We start from the raw sequence: 21,738 nt of genomic DNA, 5'->3' as shown, positions 1-21,738 counted from the left end.
ACAGAGCTGGGGAACAGAGCTGGGGGACAGGGCTGGGGGACCGAGCTGGGGGACAGAGCTGGGGAACAGAGCAGGGGAACAGAGCTGGGGAACAGAGCAGGGGAACAGAGCTGGGGAACAGAGCAGGGGAACAGAGCTGGGTGACAGAGCTGGGGAACAGAGCTGTGGAACAGAGCTGGGGGACAGAGCTGGGGGACAGAGCAGGGGAACAGAGCTGGGGAACAGAGCTGGGGAACAGAGCAGGGGAACAGAGCTGGGGAACAGAGCTGGGGAACAGAGCTGGGGAACAGAGCTGGGGGACAGAGCTGGGGGACAGAGCTGGGGAACAGAAAACAGAGCTGGGGAACAGAGCTGGGGAACAGAGCTGGGGAACAGAGCTGGGGAACAGAGCTGGGGAACAGAGCAGGGGGAAAGAGCTGGGGAACAGAGCAGGGGAACAGAGCTGGGGAACAGAGCAGGGGAACAGAGCTGGGGAACAGAGCTGGGGAACAGAGCTGGGGAACAGAGCAGGGGAACAGAGCTGGGGAACAGAGCTGGGGAACAGAGCTGGGGAACAGAGCAGGGGAACAGAGCAGGGGAACAGAGCAGGGGAACAGAGCTGGGGAACAGAGCTGGGGAACAGAGCAGGGGAACAGAGCAGGGGAACAGAGCTGGGGAACAGAGCTGGGGAACAGAGAACAGAGCTGGGGAACAGAGAACAGAGCTGGGGAACAGAGCTGGGGAACAGAGCTGGGAAACAGAGCTGGGAAACAGAGCTGGGGAACAGAGCAGGGGAACAGAGCTGGGGAACAGAGCTGGGGAACAGAGCTGGGGAACAGAGCTGGGGAACAGACCTGGGGAACAGAGCTGGGGAACAGACCTGGGGAACAGAGCTGGGGAACAGAGCTGGGGAACAGAGCAGGGGAACAGTGCGTAATGCTGGGCAGCCTGGCACCCTCGAGCGCCAGGGAGGGAGAGTGGGAGCAGGCATGACAGTCCCAACAGCAGAGTCCCAACAGCAGTCCCAACACCTTACCACTGCTACACCTGGCTATCAGTGGAGCCATGTCTGGCAGCGAAGCAGTTCATTCAGCCTTATTTACGGCCTTTTTAAAAAACATAGATGATATGGCTGACTTTCTTAAACAAATGTGGTTTCTAATGACAATTGAGGTGTACAAACTATGGCATAAGGGAACGATGAGCGGATAAGAGGCAATCCGTAATTTTGATTAAGACATTAATGAGCGAGCTAGGACATTTGTTTGTTTGTTCAGCACTTTTGAAATGTACAGTGACAGAATTCAGAACATGGGCCGTTCTTGCAGTGTTCTCCCTGTACACCAAGTCAGAACCGTAGGATAAATAAAGGGGGCATATAAGCAGACAATGACAGCTCTTACAATATTCTATGATTACATTTCTCTAAACAGGTTATAGGCTACAGAACAGTAAGCAAAATTAAGAGGGGAAAATAGACCAAATTACTAGGGTGAGGCACATGGACTACTAACAGCTTACCACACAACATACACTGTACTACACAACAAGTCAGATTTCGCAGTTCCAAGTTTACAGTTGTTTTGAATGCGGCACAAATCATGCTTCACTGACAGCATGGCCAATGTTGATTGTTTATCATTTTCAACTTGGAAAAGAGACCCGTAATCCCAGACTTGGGACTACACAGCCACTCCACTGAATAGCAGGCTAGTGATTTCTTTGCAATGCTTGCAGTTAGCCACTGATTCCTTCCAAACCACTCATTGTTGAATTTGTTGTGTAATGTTTCTGTCCAATGGCCGATGAGCACCGATACGTTTTATCTATAATTTCTCTTCATATGACAAGGATTAAAAAGGATTTGCCAGTAGATTGTTGACTTAATTCATGATGACTGCTAGCTAAGATTTTGAAAGTAATCTTAGCTAGCAGTCCAATCAAAGCAACTATATATATAACGTTATTTGACATAATTCTATCTGTGGCCAATGACCTTGAGCGTTCTTGGATGGGCACTTCTAATGTAACTCTATGGCAGCATCCAAGAGGCTTGAATTTTCGAGTTCAACCCTTAGACTTGGTTGTGACGTAGTGTCCCCATGAGTGACAGAAGACTGAGCCAATCACGGCGCAACTAGAGAATATCACCAACCCCTACCGCTCTGTATTTTCCTGCCCCACCTAACCTGAATGATGGGTTGCCACTGCACTAAACCTAACCAGTATGTTTAAAATAGCCTTTCTCCTAATGTTCCTTGTTTTACACACACACACACACACACACACACACACACACACACACACACACACACACACACACACACACACACACACACACACACACACACACACACACAGTTTTGAGAAAGATTTAGACAGATCGGATTTTGTCAACTGCTGTATGGCGTTTTAGTGAAATGTCACCTTCTGTCATTCATTCAGCAGTCCATTTGTGAAAGGACTTTTGTGGAAGGACATAAAATGTTGTGATGGGATTATAGGTGGTTGTTAGATTGACAAAGTACACTAAGACAAAATGCCAAATCCCTTCTCTATTAGACATTTCCTTTGAGATTACTGACAAAGGCATGTAGTAAAACTCAATCATTCTGACATGCTGAAGTGTCCCACTCACCTTTAATGCTGCTGCACTGAGAAAGACATTTTGCTACATTTGTTTTAAATTCTAGACACACATAAGGGAGGAACCTGCATGCCATCATGTGGCGGTTGCTTCATTTGTATTATGAATGAAAACGTGTGTGTGTATTGTTTATATATGCGTGTGTGTGTGTGTGTGTGTGTGTGTGTGTGTGTGTGTGTGTGTGTGTGTGTGTGTGTGTGTGTGTGTGTGTGTGTGTGTGTGTGCGTGCGTGCGTGCGTGCGTGCGTGCGTGCGTGCGTGCGTGCGTGCGTGCGTGCGTGCGTGCGTGCGTGCGTGCGTGTGTGTGCATGTGCCTGTTTTTGTGTATGTGTGTGTTTGTGTGTGTGTGTGTTTGTTCGTGCATGTGTGCTTCTGCATGCTCCTGTGTGTGAGTGTGTGTGTGCGCGTGGTATATTTGTGTGTGTGTGTGTGTGTGTGTGTGTGTGTGTGTGTGTGTGTGTGTGTGTGTGTGTGTGTGTGTGTGTGTGTGTGTGTGTGTGTGTGTGTGTGTGTGTGTGTGTGTGTTTGTTCGTGCATGTGTGCTTCTGCATGCTCCTGTGTGTGTGCGTGCGTGCGTGCGTGCGTGCGTGCGTGCGTGCGTGCGTGCGTGCGTGCGTGCGTGCGTGCGTGCGTGCGTGAGTGAGTGAGTGAGTGAGTGAGTGAGTGAGTGAGTGAGTGAGTGAGTGAGTGAGTGAGTGAGTGAGTGAGTGAGTGAGTGAGTGAGTGAGTGAGTGAGTGAGTGAGTGAGTGAGTGAGTGAGTGCGTGAGTGTTCATTCCATTTAGACCACTTTATCTATTGATGCACAAAACGGCTGAATATTTAAGGTTATGAAAGTAAACAAGTTATTAATTGACTGTCCTATTTAATTCCTTGTCATTATTTCCAGGACAGCTCTTGGGGAGCACTTCCCAAACTCATTTTCATAAAACAGTGTTCCCTGTGGTTCCTGCAACAATGCAAGGTCAATTACTGAGACAAAATTGTTGAGGAAAACATGTTTTTATCCAGACTTCAAGTCAATGAAGCACAAAGCTGAAATTATGGAGAAATTGTATTTGTCTCCCAGTAGTGGCAATGCAATGTTTCACTCTTTATGGTGTTCCCCACTATCATCACAAATAAATGTGTCTCCATGCATTGCCTCATTCGAAAGCGCAAGGAGATTTATTTTGCTGTTCACTCTGTGGCAGAGGAGAAGTCCATTTGAAGTTTTGCTGTGTGTGGGGATCATGTGGGGCTTGGAAATGGCATCAGTATTCATTATCAAACTGTGTCAACATTTTCTCAACTATTGGTATTTCAAAGCGTGGAATGGGATAGCTTGGGGTAGATATTGCTTTTGAATAAAAACAAGGGCATCTCCAAGGCTTTCGTTGGCCTTCTCAATCAGAACATCAAGTCCTGGAAAGAAAACAGAGGCTCCGTAATCAAATATCTCCAAGCTATCGGTAGAAAGACAAATAGTCAGTGATTCATGTCTAATTGGAGAGGGAACCTGGGGATTTTAGAAGTCCACCGGTTATTGGAGAGGGAACCTGTGGATTTTAGAAGTCCACTGGTTTTTGGAGAGGGAACCCGTGGATTTTGAAGTGCACTGGATTTTTGAGAGGGAACCTGTGGATTTTGAAGTGCACTGCGTATTGCTTCTGTCTCCTGTGCACTCACAGTGTTCAGAGTTTGCAATTCCCTGAGGATTAAGAGAAAGATGAAAAGTAATTGATCTGCTTTGACACTGTGCAGAGAGAGAGAGAGAGAGAGAGAGAGAGAGAGAGAGAGAGAGAGAGGGGGGGGGGGAGAGAGAGAGAGAGAGAGAGAGAGAGAGAGAGAGAGAGAGAGAGAGAGAGAGAGAGAGAGATGGGGCGTGCGTGCGTGCATGTGTCAAGGACAGTTTGTCTTTGATAGAGTATTGCCATTCCATACCTCATTCCAAATGACTTGTTGTTTTCCTTGGTAGACTCAAACAACCAAGAAAACAGTTCCAAGAAAGCCATCCTGTTCCTTTTACTGGAGAGTGTGAGTCACCAGGCCACTGCACTGTGATGTGTATATATCATCTGCTGGACTGGTAAGGATGTGTGGTACCCAGACTGGTAAGGATGTGTGGTACCCAGACTAGTAAGGATGTGTGGTACCCAGACTGGTAAGGATGTGTGCAACCCAGACTGGTAAGGATGTGTGGTACCCAGACTGGTAATGATGTGTGGTGCCCAGACTAGTAAGGATGTGTGCAACCCAGACTGGTAAGGATGTGTGGTACCCAGACTGGCAATGATGTGTGGTACCCAGACTGGTAAGGATATGTGGTACCCAGACTGGTAAGGATGTGTGGTGCCCAGACTGGTAAGGATGTGTGGTACCCAGACTGGTAAGGATGTGTGATACCCAGACTGGTAATGATGTGTGGTACCCAGACTGGTAAGGATGTGTGGTACCCAGACTGGTAAGGATGTGTGGTACCCAGACTGGTAAGGATGTGTGGTGCCCAGACTGGTAAGGATGTGTGGTACCCAGACTGGTAATGACGTTATGTAGACAGAGTAGAAATGACATAGTGTAGACAGAGTGATAATGACATAGTGTAGACAGAGTGTAAATGACATAGTGTAGACAGAGTGGTAATGATGTAGTGTAGACAGAGTGGTAATGACATAGTGTAGACAGAGTGGTAATGACATAGTGTAGACAGAGTGGTAATGAAATGATGTAGACAGAGTGGTAATGATGTAGAGTAGACAGAGTGGTAATGACATAGTGTAGACAGAGTGGTAATGAAATGATGTAGACAGAGTGGTAATGATGTAGTGTAGACAGAGTGGTAATGACATAGTTTAGACAGAGTGGTAATGACATAGTGTAGACAGAGTGGTAATGAAATGATGTAGACAGAGTGGTAATGATGTAGTGTAGACAGAGTGGTAATGACGTAGGGTAGACAGAGTGGTAATTACATAGTGTAGACAGAGTGGTAATGAAATGATGTAGACAGAGTGGTAATGATGTAGTGTAGACAGAGTGGTAATGACATAGTGTAGACAGAGTGGTAATGAAATGATGTAGACAGAGTGGTAATGACATAGTGTAGACAGAGTGGTAATGACATAGTGTAGACAGAGTGGTAATGACGTAGTGTAGACAGAGTGGTAATGACATAGTGTAGACAGAGTGGTAATGCCTCTGTTTTCAGGGGTTAGATCAGAACGACTGATTTCAGGTGAGAACCCCTCAGAGCCTTGTTCTTTCTGGTGAACAGCACACACACACACACACAGTCTTGTACAGCTAACCTTGTGGGGACACACAATTCAGTCTCATTCAAAATCCTATTTTCCCTAAACCTAACCCTAACTCTAACCCGTACTCTTACCCTAACCTTAACCTTAAACCAAAAACCTAATCTTAACCCTAACTATAACCCAAAAACCTAGCCATAACCCTAACCCTAAAACTAACCCTAGCGCCTAACCTTAACCCTAACCCTAATTCTAACACTAACACTAATTCTAACCTTAACCCTAAACTCCCTAGAAATAGCATTTGACTTGCGACTAACAAAATACCCCCAGTTGGTCAAATTTTTGTTTGTTTACTATTATTGTGAATAGTTAAACACATCCACACACACAGACACAGACACAGACACACAATCACACACACACACACACAGACGTGCACACACGCACACACACGCACACACTCAGGGGCTGTAGGAGACACATGACAGCTGTAGATTCATATGCCTTCGTCTCTAATGTCTTTAGTGCTTACACAGTACTGTGGAACGGTGCAGCAAGCCATGGCTCATAACGGCCTTTCATTTTTCATTGTTGTTCTTGTTGTGGCGGCGACGACGGAGTCCTCCTTGGTGCTATCATTTGGCTTGTTTGTCACAGGATGAATAAACAGTTTACTCCAACCAGACTGTAGAGTTTAAAAGCACAGTCTGGCTCTATTAGGAAAGTGCTGGGTAGCAGGATACACTGAAGTAGAATCAGTGGTTAAGGAAAGTGTAAGGCCTCCAGTCTAGTGGCACCTAGTACAATGCAGGTATCAACCACATTCATTACATCGCCTAAAGAGTAGGGAATGCTCGGCCAGGAAACTCTTACTTTAATTGTTTAAGAATTCTAGAATCGGTGTGGGTGGAGCGCTCCCAAAGTGGATGTGTTATTGATCCCTAGTGATGGTGTTCCGCCACCAGTGGCACAGTGACAGCTTTCTTCTTAGAACTTGAGGGTCCGCGTCCTGTGTTGTTCCAACCAAGGCCTCGGGGGTCGCTTTTCCGGTTTGTGGAAAGGACTCCATTTTGAAGTGAGGCTCTACTGTGGCTACGGCGAAAAAGGGTTTGACACCTGACATCAAGTTCATTTCCCATCATCTGGAACAGTGACAGAGCTGTCACTTAAAGTCCAATGCATCAAGATGAGAAAATATCACGCCCCTGAAACTGTCATTAAAGCTCATAAGTGGGACTTAATGACTGAGTGGTTGACGTTTCTGCTATCAGAGATTTTCCTCAGTAGTTTTCTTTTTCCCAGTACACGGCTCGCGCCACTGTCAAGACACATTTGCAAGTATAATTAAGATCACTTTTATGTTATGGGCTCCCAAGTGGCACAGCGGTCTAAGGCACTGCATCTCAGTGCTAGAGGCATCAGTACAGATGCCGGTTCGATTCCAGGCTGTATCATAAATACAGTCAATAAGAGACAAGGAAGACAGTCATTGAGAGACAATAGAAACAATCAATAAGAGAAAATAGACAGTCAATAAGAGACAATAAAGATATTTAAGAGACAATAAAGAGAGACAATTAAGAGACAATAAAGACAGTCATTGAGAGACAGTCAACAAGACACAATAAAGACAGTCAATGAGAGACAATAAAGACAGTGAATTATAGTAGAAAAAAGTCAGTCCATGTGTGGTCCATAATGATTCTGTTCACTATTGGCTACAGTATTAACTATACTGCCTGCTGGACCAACTAGTGATTGTCATTCAGAAGCCTTATTGCCACTGGGATAAAATATTGTTTGGGTCTATTATTTTCATGCCCTGGTGCCCGGTAACGCCCTGGTACCCGGTAATGTCCTGGTGCCCGGTAACGCCCTGGTGCCCTGTAACACCCTGGTGCCCCGTAACAAATCAAATGTTATTTGTCACATACACATGGTTAGCAGATGTTAATGCGAGTGTAGCGAAATGCTTGTGCTTCTAGTTCCGACAATGCAGTAATAACCAACGAGTAATCTAACCTAACAATTCCCCAACTACTACCTTATACACACAAGTGTAACGGGATAAAGAATATGTACATAAAGATATATGAATGAGTGATGGTACAAAACGGCATAGGCAGATGCAGTAGATGGTATAGAGTACAGTATATACATATGAGATGAGTAATGTAGGGTATATGAACATAAAGTGGCATAGTTTAAAGTGGCTAGTGATACATGTATTACATAAAGATGGCAAGATGCAGTAGATGATATAGAGTACAGTATATACATATACATATGAGATGAGATGAGTAATGTAGGGTATGTAAACATTATATTAAGTGGCATTATTTAAAGTGGCTAGTGATACATTTTTACATACATTTCCATCAATTCCCATTATTAAAGTGGCTGGAGTTGAGTCAGTATGTTGGCAGCAGCCACTAAATGTTAGTGGTGGCTGTTTAACAGTCTGATGGCCTTGAGATATAAGCTGTTTTTCAGTCTCTCGGTCCCTGCTTTGATGCACCTGTACTGACCTCGCCTTCTGGATGATAGCAGGGTGAACAGGCAGTGGCTCGGGTGGTTGTTGTCCTTGATGATCTTTATTGCCTTCCTGTGACATCGGGTGGTGTAGGTGTCCTGGAGGGCAGGTAGTTTGCCCCCGGTGATGCGTTGTGCAGACCTCACTACCCTCTGGAGAGCCTTACGGTTGTGGGCGGAGCAGTTGTCGTACCAGGCGGTGATACAGCCCGCCAGGATGCTCTCGATTGTGCATCTGTAGAAGTTTGTGAGTGCTTTTGGTGACAAGCCGAATTTCTTCAGCCTCCTGAGGTTGAAGAGGCGCTGCTGCACCTTCTTCACAACGCTGTCTGTGTGGGTGGACCAATTCAGTTTGTCCGTGATGTGTACGCCGAGGAACTTAAAACTTACTACCCTCTCCACTACTGTCCCGTCGGTGTGGATAGGGGGGTGCTCCCTCTGCTGTTTCCTGAAGTCCACAATCATCTCCTTTGTTTTGTTGACGTTGAGTGTGAGGTTATTTTCCTGACACCACACTCCGAGGGCCCTCACCTCCTCCCTGTAGGCCGTCTCGTCATTGTTGGTAATAAAGCCTACCACTGTAGTGTCGTCCACAAACTTGATGATTGAGTTGGAGGCGTGCATGGCCACGCAGTCGTGGGTGAACAGGGAGTACAGGAGAGGGCTCAGAACGCACCCTTGTGGGGCCCCAGTGTTGAGGATCAGCGGGGTGGAGATGTTGTTACCTACCCTCACCACCTGGGGGCGGCCCGTCAGGAAGTCCAATACCCAGTTGCACAGGGCGGTGTCGAGACCCAGGGTATCGAGCTTGACGACGAGTTTGGAGGGTACTATGGTGTTAAATGCTGACCTGTAGTCGATGAACAGCATTCTCACATAGGTATTCCTGTTGTCCAGATGGGTTAGGGCAGTGTGCAGTGTGGTTGCGATTGCGTCGTCTGTGGACCTATTGGGTCGGTAAGCAAATTGGAGTGGGTCTAGGGTGTCAGGTAGGGTGGAGGTGATATGGTCCTTGACTAGTCTCTCAAAGCACTTCATGATGACGGAAGTGAGTGCTACGGGGCGGTAGTCGTTTAGCTCAGTTACCTTGGCTTTCTTGGGAACAGGAACAATGTTGGCCCTCTTGAAGCATGTGGGAACAGCAGACTGGGATAGGGATTGATTGAATATGTCCGTAAACACACCAGCCAGCTGGTCTGCACATGCTCTGAGGACGCGGCTGGGAATGCTGTCTGGGCCTGCAGCCTTGCGAGGGTTAACACGTTTAAATGTTTTACTCACCTCGGCTGCAGTGGAGGAGAGCCCGCAGGTTTTGGTAGCGGGCCGTGTCAGTGGCACTGTATTGTCCTCAAAGCGAGCAAAAAATGTATTTAGTCTGTCTGGGAGCAAGACATCCTGGTCCGCGACGAGGCTGGTTTTCTTTTTGTAATCCGTGATTGACTGTAGACCCTGCCATATACCTCTTGTGTCTGAGCCGTTGAATTGCGACTCTACTTTGTCGCTCTACTGGCACTTAGCTTGTTTGATTGCCTTGCGGAGGGAATAGCTACACTGTTTGTATTCGGTCATGTTTCCGGTCACCTTGCCCTGGTTAAAAGCAGTGGTTCGCGCTTTCAGTTTTGCGCGAATGCTGCCATTAATCCACGGTTTCTGGTTTGGGAATGTTTTAATCGTTGCTGTGGGTATAACGTCGCTGATGCACTTTCTAATGAACTCGCTCACCGAATCAGCGTATTCGTCAATGTTGTTGTTGGACGCAATGCGGAACATATCTCAATCCACGTGATCGAAGCAGTCTTGAAGCGTGGAATCAGATTGGTCGGACCAGCGTTGGACAGACCTGAGCTCGGGAGCTTCTTGTTTTAGTTTCTGTCTGTAGGCTGGAAGCAACAAAATGGAGTCGTGGTCAGCTTTTCCGAAAGGAGGGCGGGGGAGGGCCTTATATGCGTCGCGGAAGTTAGAATAACAATGATCCAGGGTTTTACCAGCCCTGGTAGCACAATCGATATGCTGATAGAATTTAGGGAGTCTTGTTTTCAGATTAGCCTTGTTAAAATCCCCAGCTACAATGAATGCAGCCTCAGGATGTGTGGTTTCCAGTTTACATAGAGTCAGATAAAGTTCGTTCAGGGCCATCGATATGTCTGCTTGGGGGGGAATATATACGGCTGTGATTATAATCGAAGAGAATTCCCTTGGTAGATAATGCGGTCGACATTTGATTGTGAGGAATTCTAAATCAGGTGAACAGAAGGACTTGAGTTCCTGTATGTTGTTATGATCACACCACGTCTCGTTAATCATAAGGCATACCCCCCTGCCCCTCTTCTTACCAGAAAGATCCTTGTTTCGGTCGGCGCGATGCGTGAAGAAACCAGCTGGCTGCACCGACTCCGTTAACGTCTCTCGAGTGAGCCATGTTTCCGTGAAGAAAAGAACGTTACAGTCTCTGATGTCTCTCTGGAATGCTACCCTTGCTCGGATTTCATCAACCTTGTTGTCAAGAGACTGGACATTGGCGAGTAGCATGCTAGGGAGTGGAGCGCGATGTGCCCGTCTCCGGAGCCTGACCAGAAGACCGCTTCGTTTGTCCCTTTTACGGCGTCGTTGTTTAGGGTCGCCGGCTGGGATCCGATCCATTGTTCTGGGTGGAAGGCAAAACACAGGATCCGCTTCGGGAGAGTCATATTCCTGGTCGTAATGATGGTGAGTTGACGTTGCTCTTATATTCAGTAGTTCCCCCGACTGTATGTAATGAAACCTAAGATTACCTGGGGTACCAATGTAAGAAATAACACGTAAAAAAACAAAATACTGCATAGTTTCCTAGGAACGCAAAGCGAGGCGGCCATCTCTGTCGGCGCCGGAAGTAGATAACACCCTGGTGCCCGGTAACACCCTGGTGCCCGTTAACATTCTGGTGCCCGTTAACACCCTGGTGCCCGGTAACACCCTGGTGCCCGTTAACATTCTGGTGCCCGTTAACACCCTGGTGCCTGGTAACACCCTGGTGCACGGTAACATTCTGGTGCCTGGCAACACCCTGGTGCCCGGTAACACCCTGGTGCCCGGTAACACCCTGGTGCCCGGTAACACCCTGGTGCCCTGTAACACCCTGGTGCCCTGTAACACCCTGGTGCCCTGTAACACCCTGGTGCACGGTAACACCCTGGTGCACGGTAACATTCTGGTGCCCGGTAACACCCTGGTGCCCGGTAACACCCTGGTGCCCTGTAACACCCTGGTGCCCTGTAACACCCTGGTGCCCTGTAACACCCTGGTGCACGGTAACACCCTGGTGCCCTGTAACACCCTGGTGCCCTGTAACACCCTGGTGCACGGTAACACCCTGGTGCCCTGTAACACCCTGGTGCACGGTAACACCCTGGTGCACGGTAACACCCTGGTGCCCTGTAACACCCTGGTGCACGGTAACACCCTGGTGCCCTGTAACACCCTGGTGCCCTGTAACATTCTGGTGCCCGGTAACACCCTGGTGCCTGGTAACACCCTGGTGCCCTGTAACACCCTGGTGCCCTGTAACACCCTGGTGCCCTGTAACACCCTGGTGCCCTGTAACACCCTGGTGCACGGTAACACCCTGGTGCCCTGTAACACCCTGGTGCACGGTAACACCCTGGTGCACGGTAACACCCTGGTGCCCTGTAACACCCTGGTGCCCTGTAACACCCTGGTGCCCTGTAACACCCTGGTGCCCTGTAACACCCTGGTGCCCTGTAACACCCTGGTGCCCTGTAACACCCTGGTGCACGGTAACACCCTGGTGCCCTGTAACACCCTGGTGCACGGTAACACCCTGGTGCACGGTAACACCCTGGTGCCCTGTAACACCCTGGTGCCCTGTAACACCCTGGTGCCCTGTAACACCCTGGTGCCCTGTAACACCCTGGTGCCCTGTAACACCCTGGTGCCCTGTAACACCCTGGTGCCTTGTAACACCCTGGTGCCCTGTAACACCCTGGTGCCCTGTAACACCCTGGTGCCTTGTAACACCCTGGTGCCCTGTAACACCCTGGTGCACGGTAACACCCTGGTGCACGGTAACACCCTGGTGCCCTGTAACACCCTGGTGCCCTGTAACACCCTGGTGCCTTGTAACACCCTGGTGCCCTGTAACACCCTGGTGCACGGTAACACCCTGGTGCACGGTAACACCCTGGTGCCCTGTAACACCCTGGTGCACGGTAACACCCTGGTGCCCTGTAACACCCTGGTGCACTGTAACACCCTGGTGCACGGTAACACCCTGGTGCACGGTAACACCCTGGTGCACGGTAACACCCTGGTGCACGGTAACACCCTGGTGCCCTGTAACACCCTGGTGCCTTGTAACACCCTGGTGCCTGGTAACACCCTGGTGCACGGTAACACCCTGGTGCACGGTAACACCCTGGTGCACGGTAACACCCTGGTGCCCTGTAACACCCTGGTGCCCGGTAACACCCTGGTGCACGGTAACACCCTGGTGCACGGTAACACCCTGGTGCCCTGTAACACCCTGGTGCCCCGTAACACCCTGGTGCCCCGTAACACCCTGGTGCCTGGTAACACCCTGGTGCCCTGTAACACCCTGGTGCACGGTAACACCCTGGTGCCCTGTAACACCCTGGTGCACAGTAACACCCTGGTGCACGGTAACACCCTGGTGCACGGTAACACCCTGGTGCACGGTAACACCCTGGTGCACTGTAACACCCTGGTGCCTGGTAACACCCTGGTGCCCGGTAACACCCTGGTGCACGGTAACACCCTGGTGCACGGTAACACCCTGGTGCACGGTAACACCCTGGTGCACTGTAACACCCTGGTGCCCGGTAACATTCTGGTGCCCTGTAACACCCTGGTGCCCGGTAACATTCTGATGCCCGGTAACATTCTGGTGCCCTGTAACACCCTGGTGCCCGGTAACATTCTGGTGCCCGGTAACATTCTGGTGCCCGGTAACACCCTGGTGCACGGTAACATTCTGGTGCCCGGTAACACCCTGGTGCCCGGTAACATTCTGGTGCCCGGTAACATTCTGGTGCCCGGTAACACCCTGGTGCCCGGTAACATTCTGGTGCCCGGTAACATTCTGGTGCCCGGTAACACCCTGGTGCCCGGTAACACCCTGGTGCCCGGTAACATTCTGGTGCCCGGTAACATTCTGGTGCCTGGTAACATTCTGGTGCCCGGTAACATTCTGGTGCCCGGTAACATTCTGGTGCCTGGTAACATTCTGGTGCCCGGTAACATTCTGGTGCCCTGTAACACCCTGGTGCCCGGTAACATTTTGGTGCCTGGTAACATTCTGGTGCCCGGTAACATTCTGGTGCACGGTAACACCCTGGTGCTAGGTAACACCCTGGTGCTAGGTAACATTCTGGTGCCTGGTAACATTCTGGTGCCCGGTAACATTCTGGTGCTAGGTAACATTCTGGTGCCCTGTAACACCCTGGTGCCCTGTAACATTCTGGTGCTAGGTAACATTCTGGTGCCCGGTAACATTCTGGTGCTAGGTAACATTCTGGTGCCCGGTAACACCCTGGTGCACGGTAACATTCTGGTGCCCGGTAACACCCTGGTGCCCGGTAACATTCTGGTGCCCGGTAACATTCTGGTGCCCGGTAACATTCTGGTGCCCGGTAACATTCTGGTGCCTGGTAACATTCTGGTGCCCGGTAACATTCTGGTGCTAGGTAACACCCTGGTGCCCTGTAACACCCTGGTGCCCGGTAACATTCTGGTGCCCTGTAACACCCTGGTGCCCGGTAACATTCTGGTGCCTGGTAACATTCTGGTGCCCGGTAACATTCTGGTGCACGGTAACACCCTGGTGCTAGGTAACACCCTGGTGCTAGGTAACATTCTGGTGCCTGGTAACATTCTGGTGCCCGGTAACATTCTGGTGCTAGGTAACATTCTGGTGCCCTGTAACACCCTGGTGCCCTGTAACATTCTGGTGCTAGGTAACATTCTGGTGCCCGGTAACATTCTGGTGCTAGGTAACATTCTGGTGCTAGGTAACATTCTGGTGCCCGGTAACATTCTGGTGCCCGGTAACATTCTGGTGCCCGGTAACATTCTGGTGCTAGGTAACATTCTGGTGCTAGGTAACATTCTGGTGCTAGGTAACATTCTGGTGCCCGGTAACATTCTGGTGCTAGGTAACATTCTGGTGCCCGGTAACATTCTGGTGCCCTGTAACACCCTGGTGCCCTGTAACACCCTGGTGCCCGGTAACACCCTGGTGCCCTGTAACACCCTGGTGCCCTGTAACACCCTGGTGCCCTGTAACATTCTGGTGCTAGGTAACATTCTGGTGCCTGGTAACATTCTGGTGCCCGGTAACATTCTGGTGCTAGGTAACATCGCCCCTTAGGGACGTCTAGAGGATGTCTGGGGTGTGGAGTCCATGAGTATGTAATGAAGCAATTTGCCTGTGAATATGACACTAGACCCCGGATTTATCAATGTGTGTGTGTGTGTGTGTGTGTGTGTGTGTGTGTGTGTGTGTGTGTGTGTGTGTGTGTGTGTGTGTGTGTGTGTGTGTGTGTGTGTGTGTGTGTGTGTGTGTGTGTGTGTGTGTGTGTGTGCACGCTAATACGTGTACATGAACATGTACGTGAGTGCTACATGTGCGGGTACACATACAACGTTGTGTGTTTTATGTGCTGTTGTGTTGAAATGTAGCATCTCTAAATGAGTTGTTTTATCTGGCTCTCAGACGTTATTATTTGTTTGCATCAAACAGGATTTTTGGGGGGATTTTATTCCTTTTTTTCCCCTTTTTTTTTTATCTTGTCCTCCCTTTAGTCTTATCAAGTAGGGTAGTTTGTCTGCCACTGTCAGAGCCATCTAATAACATGTGATTATTTCTGCTGCAGTCGGTTGCCACGGCAACAGCTCCAGCAGTCCTCACTAATGGCCATGCAGAGCCCAGGAGGCAGATAGGCTGGCTAGTAAAGACATACAGACTGAACTGGCTGACTGGGGGAGCAACAAACACATTTACATCCCACCACCCCCAACAATAGACTGCATACATTACATGCTGTGACATTAGATTATTTTCCTGGAACAGGTGATGTATGAGAGCTTTTTCCCTAATAACACGGAACTCCTTGGTAAGGCCTTGATGTCATGAAGTGTGTGTGTGTGTGTGTGTGTGTGTGTGTGTGTGTGTGTGTGTGTGTGTGTGTGTGTGTGTGTGTGTGTGTGTGTGTGTGTGTGTGTGTGTGTGTGTGTGTGTGTGTGTGTGTGTGTGTGTGTGTGTGTGTTTGTGTGTTGTCACCAGAGGGCATGAGTGAGAATGATTAGGTCATTACAATGGGTTATGGACCATAGCTAGGTGACTGTTCAGAGTTATATACCGTATGGGTTATGGACCATAGCTAGGTGACTGTTCAGAGTTATGTACTGTATGGGTTATGGACCAGAGCTAGGTAACTTTTCAGAGTTATCTGTGTGTTATGGACCAGGGCTAGGTGACTATTCAGAGTTATCTATGCCTTTAAAAAATATATGTCCTTGAGCTGTTCTTGAGCTGTTTTGTGTGGACCCCAGGAAGATTAGCTTCTGCTTTTGCAACAGCTAATGGGGATCCTAATAAAATACCAAAAAATATATGGCCCAGGCCATGGAGAACCTGAAAGAGGAAAACACCAACCTACTGTACGCACACACACAAACACACACACACACACACACACACACACACACACACACACACACACACACACACACACACACACACACACACACACACACACACACACACACACACACACACAGTCCCTGACCCAGTCCCTGACCTGACCCAGTTCCTGACCCAGACCCAGTTCCTGACCCAGTCACAACAGTGATACGGAGGTTGAGAGTGGCAATGCTTTAATTATTACAGTATGTACCGGCCCAGACAAGCCATCCTATCCTTGGAGGTGACATTTCTATAGCCCCAGTTGGAGCTCATCTGTTGGGTGATAACACCTGTCATCACTGCACAGGGCCCGGGGAACTGTAGGCCCATCATCCCGTCATCCTTCCATCCCTCCATCCCTCTGTCCCTCCATTCCTCTGTCCCTCCATCCCTCAATCTCTCCATCCCTCCATCCTCCATCTCTCCATCCCTCCATCTCTCCATCCCTCCATCTCTCCATCCCTCCACCTCTCCATTTCTCCATCCCTCCATCTCTCCATCCCTAGGTCCTTCCATCCCTCTGTCCCTCCATTCCTCTGTCCCTCCATCCCTCAGTCCTTCCATGCCTCTGTCCTTTCATTCCTCTGTCCCTCCATTCCTATGTCCCTCCATTCCTCTGTCCCTTCATTCCTCTGTCCCTCCATCCCTCAGTCCTTCCATTCCTCTGTCCTTCTATCCCTCTGTCCCTCCATTCCTCTGTCCTTCCATCCCTCTGTCCCTCCATCCCTCTGTCCCTCCATCCCTCAGTCCTTCCATTCCTCTGTCCTTTCATTCCTCTGTCCTTTCATTCCTCTGTCATTCCTCTGTGGTTGTTAATAAATTCAAGGCCCATTGGTCTCAATGAGCAGAGACCCTTCAGAGTTATAATTCATTAAGAACACAGGGTGTTAATTTGTTTGAGCAGCAGCTGTTCAGATTGTCAAGGTCATAAAGGTTGTCTGGCGCCCTTATATACCGTTCACCACCAATGATCTTCTGTCCCACGGCTGCTGTTGCTAGCCTCTCGAGACAGAGGGTGATCAATAGACACTATTGGCTATTAAAGTGAGAATACAAAATGGTGGATTTGTAAAGTCGGGCCTGTACCCAGGCTGCGTAATCTCTCTCCTTTTCCAAATGATTAGTTATCACAGGCCCAACAGCATCAAATGGATTTTTATTTCAGAAGAAGAACTGAGGGAAGGAAAAAGGCACATGGAGACAGTATAATTGGGGTGTGGAGGGGGGAGGAGGAGGGGGACTCCTCTTTTGTATTGCCTGTGTTGACTCATGGCTCAAATGAAACACAAATGGTGTCCGAAGAAGAAAAAATACTGACTGTTTGGACATCACAGTGTGCTGTGAGTAGACTAGACTGGCTTTGAATGCATAGAAGACTGAGCTCAGTGGTAGCTGTGATTAAATGAATGATCTGTAATGTGAAAGGGACCATGTCTTACTCCGTGTTTTGCTACATGAGTAACTTGATGTGATATCTGTTCTTGATCAAAATATTGCAATACAAGAAGCAACATTTCCACAGCAATAAAACATGCTGATTTTTGATCATATTACTCACGATACTTGCAGCGGGATTAGTCTCCAAATCTCTCTTTCCAATATCCATGAATAGGCAGCAATAATATAAGCTTATCCTATTGCTGTAAAGTATCGCTATCTCTGGTCCAGGGCATTAGTGCACAACATATCCATTGGAGGAACGTGCAGTAACGCCCTGGACCAGAGCTAGAAAACCACAATCATCATCATGTCACCTAGGAGGCTCAGCAGCATATCCTCTGGCTGGTCAAAGCAGGGGATCTTTCTAATGGACATGTCAATGGTAAACATCTGATCTTACACATAAAGGCGTGAGACTAGGCAGAGCACTGAGATTCCAATTAGTGCATGAGGGCAGTGATAAATGACTATGCTTTCAGGTCAGCTGTGTTACAGTGATAAATGACTATGCTTTCAGGTCAGCTGTGTTACAGTGATAAACGACTATGCTTTCAGGTCAGCTGTGTTACAGTGATAAACGACTATGCTTTCAGGGCAGCTGTGTTACAGTGATAAACGACTATGCTTTCAGGGCAGCTGTGTTACAGTGATAAACGACTATGCTTTCAGGGCAGCTGTGTTACAGTGATAAACGACTATGCTTTCAGGGCAGCTGTGTTACAGTGATAAATGACTATGCTTTCAGGGCTGCTGTGTTACAGTGATAAATGACTATGCTTTCAGGGCAGCTGTGTTACAGTGATAAACGACTATGCTTTCAGGTCAGCTGTGTGACATTGATAAACGACTATGCTTTCAGGTCAGCTGTGTGACATTGATAAATTACAATTTTTTCGTTGATGAGTTTTGGCCACAATCTCAAGTCTTTTATTTACCCCAAAGTATAGTCACTTTTTTCAGTTTTTTTTTTTATTAGCTATAAAAAAATGTATCCCCCGTGCGTGTGTGTGTGTGTGTGTGTGTGTGTGTGTGTGTGTGTGTGTGTGTGTGTGTGTGTGTGTGTGTGTGTGTGTGTGTGTGTGTGTGTGTGTGTGTGTGTGTGTGTGTGTGTGTGTGTGTGTGTGCGTCGGTGGATTGGAGGTTGGGTTAAAAATCAAAACTGTAAGGAAAATATAAAAGACAAACTTTTCTGAAATGTTGACAAACAAACGCCTTGAAAAATCTCAACACTTGGATGACTTCCTGCATGTTGATAGCTGAGGTATCTCCCTCCTTCCATTCCATCAGATTGAGTGCAATAACTCCTTTCGTTGTATCCTTTTCGGGCTTGTCTTTGTTGGAGGCGAAACAACTACAGTATCAATCATCGAGCTCAATTCTCCATCGAGACTGACTCTGATGAATCATCATTACATTTCTTCCAACTTCCACATGATTTCCTATTTTTGATTCCATTTGAGCCAACTTTGAGTGATCTGTTATGCGTGGTTTATCTGAATTAGATACCTTAGTCTCCCAACAGTCATCCCAGATTAGACCTTAGTCTCCCAACAGTAATCCCAGATCAAACCTTAGTCTCCCAACAGTAATCCCAGATCAAACCTTAGTCTCCCAACAGTCATCCCAGATCAGACCTTAGTCTCCCAACAGTCATCCCAGATTAGACCTTAGTCTCCCAACAGTAATCCCAGATCAAACCTTAGTCTCCCAACAGTCATCCCAGATCAGACCTTAGTCTCCCAACAGTAATCCCAGATCAGACCATTGTCTCCCAACAGTAATCCCAGATCAGACCATTGTCTCCCAACAGTAATCCCAGATCAGACCATTGTCTCCCAACAGTAATCCCAGATCAGACCATAGTCTCCCAACAGTAATCCCAGATCAGACCATTGTCTCCCAACAGTAATCCCAGATCAGACCATTGTCTCCCAACAGTAATCCCAGATCAGACCATTGTCTCCCAAAAGTAATCCCAGATCAGACCATTGTCTCCCAACAGTAATCCCAGATCAGACCTTAGTCTCCCAACAGTAATCCCAGATCAGACTTTAGTCTCCCAACAGTAATCCCAGATCAGACCATTGTCTCCCAACAGTAATCCCAGATCAGACCATTGTCTCCCAACAGTAATCCCAGATCAGACCATTGTCTCCCAACAGTAATCCCAGATCAGACCTTAGTCTCCCAACAGTAATCCCAGATCAGACCATTGTCTCCCAACAGTAATCCCAGATCAGACCTTAGTCTCCCAACAGTAATCCCAGATCAGACCTTACATTTCTTCTATACACAACTCTCTCTCAAAGGCTTTATTCCGTCCCTGTAGCCCATCTGGCCATGTGTGCTATCTGTTCTAAGTCGAGAGGATAAAATGGTGTCTATAATAGAAAATTACACTACCGTTCAAAAGTTTGGGGTCACTTAGAAATGTTGTTTTTGAAAGAAAAGCACATTTGTTTTCCATTAAAATAACATCAAATTGATCAGAAATACACTGTAGACATTGTTAATGTTTAAATGACTATTGTAGCTGGAAGAGGCTGATTTTTTATGGTATATCTACATAGGCGTACAGAGGCCGATTATCAGCAACCATCACTCCTGTGTTCCAATGGCACGTTGTGTTAGCTAATCCAAGTTTATAATTTTAAAAGGCTAACTGATCATTAGAAAATCCTTTTGCAATTATGTTAGCACGAGTTTCAGAAGAAAGGTCCTTGTTTCTGGCCATTTTGAGCCTGTAATCGAACCCACAAATGCTGATGCTCCAGATACTTGTCATGATTGTTGGAATAAATGGACCAAGGCGCAGCGTGCGTTCCACATGTTTATTAGATGAAACTCACAAAAAAAACAATAAAGAGTAACGCAATTTGAAGCAAATGCAGTGCTCACAGGCACTACACAAAAACAAGATCCCACAAAAACCCAGTGGGAAAAGGCTGCCTAAATATGATCCCCAATCAGAGACAACGATAAACAGCTGCCTCTGATTAGGAACCATACCAGGCCAACATAGAAAAACAAAAACACCTAGATAGGAACACCCCCCTAGTCACACCCCGACCTAACCAAAATAGAGAATAGAAAAGGCTCTCTTTTGGTCAGGGCGTGACAATACTCAGCTATTCTAAAGAAGGCCAGTTTTATTGCTTCTTTAATCAGAACAACAGTTTTCAGCTGTGCTAACATAATTGCAAAAGGGTTTTCTAACAATCAGTCAGCCTTTTAAAATTATAAACTTGGATTAGCTAACACAACATGTCACAGGAGTGATGGTTGCAGATAATGGGCCTCTGTATGGCTAAGTAGATATTCCATAAAAGATTCAGCTGTTTCCCGCTACAATAGTCATTTACAACATTAACAATGTATTTCTGATCAATTTGATGTTTTTACCTTTATTTAACTAGACAAGTCAGTTAAGAACAAATTCTTATTTTCAATGATGGCCTAGGAACAGTGGGTTTAACTGCCGTGTTCAGGGGTGGAACGACAGATTTTTACCTTGTCAGCTCAGGGATTCGATCTTGCAAACTTTCGGGTTACAAGTCCAATGCTCTAACCACTAGGCTACCTGCCGCCCCTGTTATTTTAATTGACAAAAAATGTGCTTTTCTTTCAAAAACAAGGACATTTCTAAGTGACCCCAAACTTTTGAACGGTAGTGTTTATGTTATTGAAATAAAACGTGCTCCTCTGTGACATTATTCATTTGCCAATTATGTAAACTACTGTTTCAATACATTTGCATTTTAGATAGATAGGGAGCATTTTGACATGCTGTACTTAGTAGGGGCACAGTCAAAGATAAGCATTGTCATTCAAGTCACTTGTGTGGGTACGTGTGTGTGCATGTGTGTTTGCAGTTAATTTTGTTTCCTGCAATACCGCAAATCAAACCTCTGAAATAAAACACCATAAATCAGGGTTGTCAAACTCATTCCACAGAGAACCGAGAGTCTGCATGTTTTTGTTTTTTTCCTTTCAATTAAGCCCTAGACAACCAGGTGAGGGGATTTCCTTACTAATTAGTGACCTTAATTCATCAATCAGGTACAAGGGAGGAGTAAAAACCCGTGAAAGATGAGTTTAACACGTGATGTAAGAGGCCACCAGTTAACTTTTACTGTTTTTTAGTGGATGTGATAAATAATTTCCTTTATCTGGACAGCATAATATAATTACAGCAAAGTACTTACAC

At 47.4% G+C, this 21,738-nt stretch overlaps 1 protein-coding gene across 1 annotated transcript in view; it reads left to right on the top strand.

Annotated features, from left to right (window-relative positions):
- The window catches only part of LOC120050303 (glutamate receptor ionotropic, delta-2), a 513,655-nt gene that overhangs the window by 481,216 nt on the left and 10,701 nt on the right, over nucleotides 1-21,738 (top strand). The window lies entirely within an intron of this gene.

Source organism: Salvelinus namaycush, chromosome 1 (genome assembly GCF_016432855.1).
Source record: "Salvelinus namaycush isolate Seneca chromosome 1, SaNama_1.0, whole genome shotgun sequence".
NCBI lineage: Eukaryota > Metazoa > Chordata > Actinopteri > Salmoniformes > Salmonidae > Salvelinus > Salvelinus namaycush.
This window is presented reverse-complemented; position numbering and strand designations above follow the sequence as displayed.